We start from the raw sequence: 11232 nt of genomic DNA, 5'->3' as shown, positions 1-11232 counted from the left end.
AAATGTTTTTCTTTCATGGTATTGTAATGATCAATGGCTTCAAAGCTTAACAGATGCTTTGGATGACTACTGATGATCTTACAACTTATTCATATAATTGATACAAATCAATGTCCCTAAGCAGTAGAAACTGTGCATTTTCTTTTCACTTTATTTCTTCTTACATCAAAACAGTGCCTGGTATGCAAATTCATTCTGCAAGTACTTACAGAATAAGTCAGTTTATGCAAGATTAGGCATGGATTTCTGGCTACTTTACTAGCATGAGTTATTTTTTTACTCTATAGTCAACTTATTATATAAATGTAAATTAAGACAGTATATATTAAAGCCAAACCCATAAAACACAGTCATTACCAACTGCATTGGAAAAGGTAAATTTCAAATGTCAAAATAGTCAGTGGATCTATAGAAGAACATTTTATAACTTAATTCTTTTTCTTCTGTAAGTTAAAGTTTTTTTTAGGTTCTTCTCATAACGTCATACTTGATATAATTTCCACAAGTACTTGATACAGAAAGATAAACTTTGTGTGCAATGGAGCACAGTTCTGTTTCCACCCCGCGTGCTATCAGTCAGCTGTGAGCAGGAGCGAGCCACACGAATTTGTTTAGTCCTTCATTTCCAAGTGAAGTTGATATTTTTAATGCACTTATTTGTGAGATAGCGAAAGCAAGGCACCTAGGGAATAGCAATTTGTTTGAATTCGTATTACGAGTAAGCTAAGATAGCTTTTTAATTTAGCCTTTCAGACTCCAGAAGGTGCATTCACTAAGCCAGCATTTTAACCATGTGGATAGTAGGCCCCTGAATTACGTGTAAACTACAATTTTCTAGACTGAGGAAATAGCTCATCCTGCGAAGTACTTGTCACACAAGGATGAAGATCTGCATATGATTTGCAGAACCTAAATTAGAGAAACCAAATAACAACAACAAAAAGCATTCAAATCGCTGTGATTATGAGGTGGAAGCAAGTGTATTTTTGATACTCATTGACAAGTCTAACCTACTTTGTGAATTCCTGGTCAGTAAGAGACACCCCATCTCTAAACATAATATGGGCAGTGTCTCATTAAAAACATCCAAGATTATCCTCCAGCCTCCACCCATTTACCTACAGAGACATGAACAAACACATATATACTTTTCCATATATACACAAAATAATATTATAATGATTAAATTATTATAGACTTTCATAGTTAACAAGGCTCCTGTTGGTATAATCATGGCTTTTCATTAGAGAAATGCCTGAAACTGTGATGATTGAGACTTTTATTTCAAATTAATGCTATTTTTAATGCTTCATTTAAAAGTCATATTTTTCTCTATGAAAATTAGATATTAAACAAAAAATACTTAGATTTGCATTATATAATTTTTGTTCCTTTTTGTAAGTTATTTATTTTTATTTCTGTCTGCACATATGTGTCTTTAGTCATACAGCTAACTCATACAAAGTGTATACTATTAAGGCAAACAAATATTTTAACTACTTAGGCTAGTCCCTTAAATACAGACTTTAATAAATACAAGAGGCAATAATATTTCTTGTAAGGATTATAACATAATTATTGTTTTTGCAATATCTCTGCTAAATCTCCTCCCATATTTAATTAAAGTTTACAGTTCAATATCCTCAGTAGCATGTTATTAAATTTCATAGTTAGATAGCATGAAAAACATTTCCTATTGTTTTATTGTTTAATTGCAACAATATATTCTTATTTCACGGGACATGAACAAAAGACTTCCAAGCAAGTTTGAGTTTAAATAGAATTATTTACACGAAGCAATAATGGTAAATATAGTACATTAGTACATTGGTCCTTTAAAAGAGCAGCTGCATCAAATGTGTACAGGAAATAACACATCTTTAACTTATGAATGCCACAGGATTTATCTGAGAATTATAGACTAATGTTCGGTTATGAATGTAAGCTCTGAGATTTCCCACAGGTTACAGGAAGTAGCATGTTCAAAAAAGCTCTTCCAAAACAATAAAATACCTAAAGTTTTATGAGGCTTTATCTGAATTTTGCTAACTTTTTTTAAAGAGACACTATGATATTTATAAACCTCCAATTTTTCCCCAACAAAATTTTTTTTAAAAAAATCATCAAAAATTTAACATTAACTAAATATAAATGTTTATGGACTGTTAAGTTTACTAGGTTGGCAAAAACACTTGTTGCATAAGCATAAGGACTTGACGTTCGTCAGCCTCCCCTCCAGAATATATGTCAAGCCATACACCAAGGTAGACAGGTGCCTGTAGTCTCAATGAGATAGAACGAGATAAATAGAATACCCCGATGCTTGTGGGTCAGCCATCATGATGCACAGCACAAAGACACCCTATCTCAATAAAGTGGAAAGTGAAGACTGATATACAGGAATGTGCACACACACACTGTATGAACACAATGTGTCAGGGTGCACACACATGCACTCATGCACGCATGCACTCACATACACATGCAGACATACCAATTTCTGTGAGCAGCAATGTGCATGGAACCCTACCTGCTGCAGTGTAAGTGAAGATACTTACACCCGTGTATTTTCCCATGTTACATTTACTACCAAGGCAACATCCAAATATATTCCAATTTTCTCAAATTCTCCTGATTTAAATCACATCTTGACAAAATAATAATGCAAAAAATAAGATCTTTAGAGTTCCATTTTCCTAAAAAGCATTCATTCATGGGAGTAAGGTATCTATATATCAAGTTATATATTAATATGCTATTAGTTTTCATAAATTAGACAGAAATAAAGAACATACATTAAAAATACATTACAGTTGTATGAATGTAGAATCCACTGAAAATGTTCATGATGAAAGTAAGGATACAGGTTAGAAAGGTGAGTACCTACCACATATACCTTCCTCTTCAAACCAAACTAAGAACAGAACCGAAGTTCTATCCAATGAGTTTACTTGTGGTGGATGGGGATGTCATAGTTTTAAGTTTCAGAGACCAAAGCATTTTATTCCATTTTGGACTTATGTCTAAAACTATATAACTATAAATCAAAACAAGTGAATTCCCAATGTTGTTAATAAGTAATTACCATCACCGAGGTTCTCTACGGGACAGGTGTTTTTATTTATTTATTTATTTATTTATTTATTTATTTATTTATTTATTTTTGGTTTTTGGAGACAGGGTTTCTCTGTGGTTTTGGAGCCTGTCCTGGAACTAGCTCTTGTTTTTAATATCCTCTGTTTTTCATACAATGTGATTTTCCTCTTCTACACTGATTTGAATGTATCTTCAACTCAGCTAGTATCTACTGAGATTAAAAAAAACAAAAAGGACTTATTGGGAAGTTAACTGTCTTCCTTAACCAGCATTTAAAATTCCTGGTGACGACTGAACAGGTAAAGCAATGTTCCAAGGAGAAAGGTCGTCGGTGCAAACATGAACAACAAGAAACAGTCCATGGATCTCCTTAACCACGTGCATTTTCTTCCTTTTCCAACTTCAGAAACTATTCCAAAATATTACACATTTCTTAGATCACATGTGTTTTCAATGACTCAGTTAAGTTTCTCATCTGGAATATAATTAACAGGCTAGGTAGAATATGTGACCCACAGACTCTGAGATGTATCTGAAGGCAGATATAGATTCTAAAGTCCAGGTTCAAAATTTCTTTTACACTGCTCTGCAAGTGATAATCCAGCAATTCCATCATTGGGAAGCAGAGGCATGAGGACTTCAAAAAAAACTCAAAGCCAGTGTGGGCTACAGAGATTTCAAACAAACAAAATCTTTCTCAGTTAGCAGGCATGCAGTAACTTCATTATCAATTTAATATATTTTTCTTAACAAATACATTGGTAAGTTTTATAACAGAGATTTCATTTCCCGTTGTAAACTGCTAAAAAAAAAAATTGCTCCATCCCCAATCCCCAAATTACTCCTCTGCCTCTCTTCACCTCCTAAGTTAAAGCTGATTTTATTAGAAGATAATGGACTTTAAGGCTCCAAAATATAGGAGGGAGAATTTTGATACTGTCGAAATATCAAAACACACCTTCATTCCGTTTTTACACATCTGCCTGTGGGCCACCACCCTCACTTCAGCTGAGAGCTGCAGGAGCAATCCATCTCTTGATGGTTACCTTACCACTCATGTAGCATTTCAGTACTAGCTACAAAACTCCTGGGAACATGATGATGATTTTAGCACGTACTCTCATCTGACAGCATGTTGACCTCACACAACTTCAAATCAATATCACACACACACACAAAACAAAACAAAACAAAACAAAAAGAAACATGAGTACCTTATCTCTTCCATATTGATTTTCAGTTTGGAACAAATGTATGATTTTAAGAGAAAATATATTCTATAAGTGATATATCTAATCTATTTCATACACTTCATTTTTCTAACCAGTAATCTACTCTTTTACACAAGCAATAAAGAGGTAGCTGTGTTTTAATTCTCAGTATTCCTGCCTGACTTTTGTAAACATTAGAAAGAATTCTGCGTGAATGAATTCAGTGAATGATTGAATGCAATACAATACACATATCTCATCACTAAAATGCTTTAACTGAGGTCCAGAGACGTGCAAGATTAATTGGGTAAGCCACAGACAGTCAGACGTGCTAAATCCTAAGGCCAGCCTTCAAACATCCGTCTGTGCTTCTGTAAATAAACAGATGTTACATCTTCAAAACAATGCTTAGCAAGCTGCTGGGTCTCTTACTCAACTTCACTGTTGCCATGGGCAACAAATACAGAAATGTTCCTAGTTCATTTAAGAAATTTAGTTTATTACATTTCTAAAATTAAAACCATTAATAATTCCAGATTATTTATTTGTTCCATTTACCAGTTAATCTAGACCCATCAAATAGGGCAACATTTCATGGAAAAATCACCAGAATCCTCTGAAATGATTTGATATTTAAGGTCGTTTACTTAAGTAAATTCTATCATAATGATTTTTCACTAACTCATACAATGTAGTTCTTCACAAGATAAAACTGCAGTTTATTTATTTGTTCATTGTTTATATGATGGTGCCAAAATATATTTCTGTGTGCACATGTGTGTGTGCATGCACATCTGTGTGTGTGGTTGCATGTCATATGGAGATTAGAAGCCAATCCTGGTTGTCAATCCTTTTCTTCCTTGTTTGATAAAAAGTATCTCTCTTGCTCACCTCTGGGATTTCCAGACTACCTGTACTCCCAGATTCCAGTGATTCTTCTGTTCTTCCGTGTCACTGTAGCAGCACTGGGAGACGCATGGTGTGGTACCCAGCTTTACTTAGATTCCGGAGATCAAATCCCTGTCTTCACGCTTGGAAACCAGAACTTCCTCACTAAAGCACCACATATAGATGAAGGCTAGCTGGCTGTCTTCTGTCTCTACTCTGGTTGTCTACATGGCCTTGTTTTATAGTAGCATATGTAATTAAAATAAGTACTTCATTAGTATTTGCCCCTGAATGAAAGCGGTAATTTGCTTTGCTTTGTATGCTGTGCAAGCATCTGAGGCTTTCAGTGTTATTTTCTTTGAATGGATGGGATGCAAGAAGTAAAAATCTCTAACCTCAGCAGAGGTATTTTGTTATTTGGAAAAAATAGGAACATGCAAAATTTAGTACATTTATAGAAGACATAAGAGTTAGGTGATTCTTGCTGTTCATGTCTTAGCAAATTTCCCTCACCATAAATTAATATATATGCCATGTTTGGTTGATATCCGTGGGAGGAGAGTGGATGTGGGAAGCAGATGAGAAATGAGGGTGTGACTGATAGAAGAGGGAGAAGGAGAATCTGTGGTTGGGAAGTTAAGAATGATAATAATAATTAGTAACATTAAAAAGTATGATTTTGTTATATCTCAAATTCTGTGGACTATGTGGGACCCAGGAATTCAACGTGTCAATTTAGCTTGAGTGTCATGATGGAACATACAGGTGATAGCTGTAATTAGATGTCTGCGCTCTTGTTATTCAACCATGTGGCCGATTCCCCATGTGTCCGATCTAAACGCTATTCATGTGAATGTCAGTATTCTCAGAGGAGAGAGGGAGAAGTGACATGGCATTCTTTTCGTATTTGTTTCCAAAGTCCCAGCGCATACCTTTCTTCACAGTCCATTGCTCAAAACAGTGGTGAAGTGCGACCCAGATTCATCAGAAAGACATAACTTCCTCTTCATAGCAGAAGTAAATGGCATTTAGAAAAATTGATGAGAGGAATTGTTTGGAACTGTCTTTGAATACTCTACTAATTGTTCTGGCTAAACATTAGTATAAACTTAGCAGTTTAAAAAGAATATTGTGTTAAATAACACTCAATTTGTAATATTTATTTGTGTTGAATATTTTTTATGACATTTTCAATAGAAGTGGAAATTTTTAAACCTTTCTTTATAAACTTGTGATATTTTTGCATATTTACAAATATATTTTTCTTATTGAGGATGTCACATTTATATTTAATGTTAAGATAAAATGCCACCTAGTCCCTGCCTTCCAGTTCCTCTAATTACCCTTCAATCACCATGTCATTCACCTTCGCATCCTACTATGAAGATATTTATTTAGTCATGTTTATAGCTTCTCTATTCGTAAAACCCATGTTTAAAAAAGAAACTTGATGGACAGGGAACAATATGCCCATCAACTGAAGGATGAATAGTGACAATGTGGTGTATTTACACAGTACAATAATATTCAGCTGTCAAGAAATGTGGATTTACAAAATTTTTTTTAAAAAGTTAAATGGATGACTATGGAGATAATCATACTGAGTGAAGAAATACGGGCACACAAGGACAAATGTGAGATATTTTCTATCATTTTTGTGGGGATAGTTTTGAATCTTCAGATAGGTGTGTTTCATTTGGAATACTCATTGAGGTCAAAAAAATCTCAAAGAAGAGGAAGCAGAATTCAGTAGTATAAGTGGTTACAGGTGAATAATGGAAAAAGAAGGGCCAAATTAAGATGGGTAGAGGTCACAGTACAGGGAGGGATATAATTACCGTTAATGACTTTAGGAAAATCAATATATATTTATACATACACATACATATATTTGAAGTTTGTGGCCAAATGTTGACTCAGGAGTTGTACTGACTGGTTCTATGTGTCAACTTGATACATGCGAGAGTCACTGGAGAGAGGGGAGCCTAGATTGAGGAAATGCCTTCATGAGACCCAGGTGTAAAGCATTTCTCAACTGGTCATCAATGAGAGAGGGCTTAGTCCATGGAGTGTGGGGCCATTCCTGGGCTGCTCGTTCTGGGTTCCAGAAGAGAACAGACTGTGCAAGCCAGGGGAAGGAAACCAATAAAAAATACCTTTCCTTGTTCTCTGCATTAGCTTCGGCCTCCAGGTTCCTGCCCTGTTTGAGCTCCTGTCCTGACTTCCTTCAGTGATGAACAGCAAAGTGGGGGTGGTAGTCAAATAAGCCCTTTCCTTCCTTGCTTTTTGGTTTTTGTGTTTCTCAAAACACTACAAACCCTGACTAAGAGAGTAATTAGGGGTACTTGCTGCTCTTTGATTTTGCTGTGTTTGATTCCTTGCACATTATGGTAGCTCAAAATCATGTATAGTTACTGAATAACTGAAACGACACCCTGGCTACCACAGTCACTAAGTACATATGTGGTGCACAGACATGAATAGGAGGAACTCCAATAAGAACAAAGTTAAAACAAAATTTATTTTCAGCTTTAACAGGTAAATCATATTATTTTTTATAACACAGATGGAAATTGAGGTTGTATTTTAAACATGCACAAAATGACAAATACTGTATGATTCCATGTATATGGATTATTTAAATACTTTAATTCAAAAGAAGAGAAAAGATAATAGATAGTGCTGATAAGTTGTAAGACTGGAGTGGGTAAAAAGTGATTACTTAACAGATATGGATTTCAAATTTTCAAGATTAGAATGTTCTTTTTTTTTTTTTTTTTGTGGTTTTTCGAGACAGGGTTTCTCTGTGGTTTTGGAGCCTGTTCTGGAACTAGCTCTTGTAGACCAGGCTGGACTTGAACTCACAGAGATTCGTCTGCCTCTGCCTCCCGAGTGCTGGGATTAAAGGCGTGCGCCACCAACGCCCGGCAAGATGAGAATATTCTGAAGATGTTTTGCGACAATTTGAGCTTACTTAAAATTACTGACTTTCACACGTTATCGTGGTTAAGAGTTACATACCTTTTAAAAGCCACAATATGACACAATTTCTTAGTTTTCTACTGTGAAAAGAGGAATTATTTTTTTAAGTGTGTGGCCTCCAGCAGGTGGATCATATGTCAGTGAAAGGCCACACGTCCAAGAATGAATGGGCAGCATAAATTGATCTATGTGGTGTTTTCTTGTTCTTTAATCAAATCTGGGTAAGTATGAAAAGGGATTTAGGAAATGTTAGAGAAGGGAGGTGAATTTATTTAAAACTGTAAAAAAATTCCTGAAGAATTGAATAAGCACACCTGCATGCAATAATCCTAAAAATGATGATATTTTATTATAAACATATTAATTGTGAAAAAATAATTATTTGACATTTTTTGAAAATAATTTTCTTCTAAATTATCACTTTTTGAGGAGTTTCTTTTATTTAGAATATTTTTAATTAAAATAATAAACCAATGAAAGAATTTAGAAATAGATTTTATAGTGCTTCAGGTATTGAACCAGTAACTGATAAGTTACCTTCATTTAAAATTTCTTGTGTATGTCAAAGACAGTCATAAGATATTAGCTTATGAAGTTAATTAAGAGAAGGCTAGCTGAAGGAGTAATCATTAAGAAGCATACTCTAGGATTTAAGTTTTTAAATCTTTATTCTTCTGAATCACAGCCAGCAATATCACAAGATTTATTCTTAAGACCTACATAATGTAAATCATATCTGGCATGTCTCCTCGATAAAGTCAGTGTTCAGACATGACTAAAATTTAAAAAAGAAAGCTTAAAGTGAGTAAATTTATAATCTTTTCCACTAATTATATATGCAGCCATCAAGAAATATTAGTCTTCTAGTTAGAGGGACTAAATACAAATCCCATTATCTGTATCACGGGCCTGCTTGAAGCAGCTTTTCATCTGAAATTCATTGGGTTCAGACCTCATTTGTGGGTTTATTCTTTCATCTCTTCTTCTGAGAATTTATTCACAAGATTTTCCTTTTAAGCTCTAGTCTTATTTCTGTTATAGAAAACTGTATATTTTTCCTTAAACATTTCTGAAAGTAAGGTTTTTCTTTCTATTTCTCAAACAGTTGTGCAATTTTATTTTATTTTTTTGAAACATGGCCCTTGTGTTTTCTAAATGTCCAGAAGATAAATCTTGTCCATTCTTTGGTTAGCCTTGTATATTGAGTCACTAATTTCATTATTTTCCAGTTAACAAGCAATATTTTTTATCTTTTAGCTGTCAATGGTTTGGTTAAATTATTTCATAGCAAACTATTTCAATAGCTTCTAAAATTTTAATTTTTGAATTATTAAGAAAATCTAAATTAAATACTCAAAATATTTATATAAAGAGTTTGGGTTCTTCTATGAGTTAAAAAACTATCACTCTTTCATGTGTTGTCTTTTTTGTTAATTAATTTTTTGTCTCTTTTCATTGAAAACATTGTTTTTGAGCATGTGCCTATTATATAGTAAATACAGACAAAACAGATGGAAGTCAAAGGGTCTAACTAAGGATATGTAGATATTATTTTGTTAAATGGTCTTTGTTCTGGTTTCATTCTGCTGCTATGACAAAAATCTATAATATAGGACAGGAAATGAGATAGGAAAGGGTTTATTTCAACTTACAATTCATCATTGAAGGAATCAAGGCAGGAATTTAAGCAGGAACCCATCACTGAAACCTTGGAGGAATCTAGTTGAATGGCTTACTTTCTGGATTGTTAGAAATACTGTGATTAACTAGCTTTTTGACACATTCCAAGACCACCTGCCTAAGGGATGATGCCACCCACAATGGACTAAGTCCTTCTCAGTCAATTAGCAATCAGGACAACCCACCACAGAAATGCCCACAGGCCAGCCCGACCAATCCCTCCACTGAAGCACCAATTTCAGGTGATTTAAGCTGTGTCATATTGACAGTTAAAGCAAACTATGGAAGGCATGCTGCTCAACTGTTCGTTAAATGCTCATGACTATATTTGAAGATTCACGGCAACGCTGCTTATAGGAGGAATCAATACCTCTATTGATTGGATCTGAGGCCTCATTCACCTAGAGGAATTTATACCTAGTACTGCAAACAGGATCGAATACCCCCATAATAAGGAAAGTGATAAGCCATGGGGGGGGGGACCTATTGATGTTTTTCTTCTTTATGTTTTCAAACCGCCTTCTCAATATTTATGTTTATCTCTATACAATTGGGCTACTCCTAAACTCAGTCTAAGTGACTTCTGAGTAGTAGTTTGTTCAAAGACTCAAACTGTACAAGTGCAGAGGAAAAGCAACTGTAAGTGTTCAACCATAGATGAGACATCTGTATGAACCCTCTCAGAAGGAAGGAAGGAAGAGAGGGAGGGAGGGAGGGAGGGAGGGAGGGAGGGAGGGAGGGAGGGAGGGAGGGAGGGAGGGAAAGAGGAAAGGAGATAGGAGGGAGGGAGGGAGGGAGAGAGAGAGGAAGGGAGAGCAAACTAGAAGATGAGAGTGTTGTAAAATGGTATTCTCTGGATTAGATACATTTGTTGTCCACATGAACTCATAGGAGTTGTAGTACATAAGACTTGTAAAAAACAAACTAGTTAATAATTTGCTCCCAAGGTCTTACCTTACTTATTGAGCTATGAAGTATGTGGTTTCTGGAATGGAGAAAATAACTTTTTACTTTAGGAATGGAACCACTGGAAGTTTCTTCATAAACTTATTACCCCAGATCCATAACCATGTAGATCGCACTTATGGGCTCATTGGCTTAAGAAAAGAAAAGCAGATGAAGTTGGGAGAGTTATGTTGTGGGTGACTGATGAAGGTTAGAGGTAGTGAGAGCAGATTGAAAATAAAAAAGTGTATTACTTTCTCACAAATAAACCAAAGTACTTATATTTGGATTGTATATTTTCATTTTTCATTGCAATTCTCTCTTATAAATATTACTGATATAAAATCCAATACATATATACATGATCTGGAAAATTTTGCGTTTTTCCAGAGAGAGCTTTTCTTGGCTCCTATTGAGTATACATCAGCGG

The sequence above is a fragment of the Chionomys nivalis genome, chromosome 25, assembly GCF_950005125.1.
Source record: "Chionomys nivalis chromosome 25, mChiNiv1.1, whole genome shotgun sequence".
Lineage (NCBI taxonomy): Eukaryota > Metazoa > Chordata > Mammalia > Rodentia > Cricetidae > Chionomys > Chionomys nivalis.
This window is presented reverse-complemented; position numbering follows the sequence as displayed.